The sequence below is a fragment of the Sceloporus occidentalis genome, unplaced genomic scaffold (genome assembly GCF_023333645.1).
Source record: "Sceloporus occidentalis isolate IW3139 unplaced genomic scaffold, rSceOcc1.0.p SCAF_263, whole genome shotgun sequence".
Lineage (NCBI taxonomy): Eukaryota > Metazoa > Chordata > Lepidosauria > Squamata > Phrynosomatidae > Sceloporus > Sceloporus occidentalis.
Window position 1 is genome coordinate 318,778 of NW_028317243.1, and position 1,223 is coordinate 320,000.

The following is a 1,223-nucleotide window of genomic DNA, read 5'->3' on the forward strand; positions in this document are numbered from 1 at the left end:
TTCCACCTATACTTTAATTACCAATTAATAGGAAAAAATTATACAACCATGGTAATAGCAGTAATTATATGACCATCATGTACCTGTGCAACATGAGAACTTTAGTTTACAATGGTTGAGTTGGTAAAGATTAGCCACAACTACCCTGGTCTAAAATTTGTATGGCTCTCTATGCCTATGTAGTATAAGGCCACCACAACCACAGCCTAACACTACAATTCCCATAAAGTTCAGCTGGCAACTTAATATTATTGTAGATGCAGTCAATAAAAGTTGGTGCCTATTACCAGCTACTATTCCTATGATTGCTGGCTGAGATGTTACAAAAAATGGGTAGGTAGAGGGTCATAAAAAAGGGACATAAGGCTTGGAACCAAAATAGGACACTTGGTAGTTTTCCAGCAGTTGCGGATATTTGGCACTCAAAGTGCCGTTATTACATTTGTCATGATGTGCAGCCAACCAAATTGATGATGAGAATCATGAGATTCCACAGCAGCTGTAGCGCCAATCCAAATTATATAAAAACGAACCATTGGCACTCCAGTTCTTGAGTACTTACTTTGCAATGATGCCAGGCAGGCAAAGAGTCATGGGAGCTGCAATACATGTTTGAAATAAAACTACCTTGTCTCTGCAGCCTGCAGACTTTGTATCTGTACTCTAATGCACTAGTAGGTCTCATTAAATATATAAGGACTCCCATGCCTCTGTTGTGTATTCACCATTGTTAAATTTGTGAGATTAGTCTGATGCCTTGTTGTCTGCATAATCTCTACCTAGTAGGTTGTGTATTAGTTATGTTAATCCTGTATATGTCAAACATTATATATGTCAGGTGCATGCTATGAGAAAATCTAACCAATGTTACTTTGTGTCTATTGTTTGCAATTTTGTAATAAACATGTTATTTTTTTTAATGTTTATCTTATGCTCCACTGAATAATGTTAACGTTTTATAACTGGCAGTTGTTTGAGAGCAACATAAAAAAAGTTAAAAATACTTACCGCTGCAAGTTTTAACTGCTGTGTATCAATCTGGACATTTGCCTCTGGATTGTTTCCTCGAGGTTGCATAATAGAAGCTGCGTTGATTTCTGGTGTATCATCTTCTTCAGATATTGGTCTTAAGGAAGCCAGAGGGAAAATCAGCAATATTAAAGTTACTGAATTTAATAAATTACATCTCATGGCTACTCTCCTGTTGATTGTCTCCCTAAACC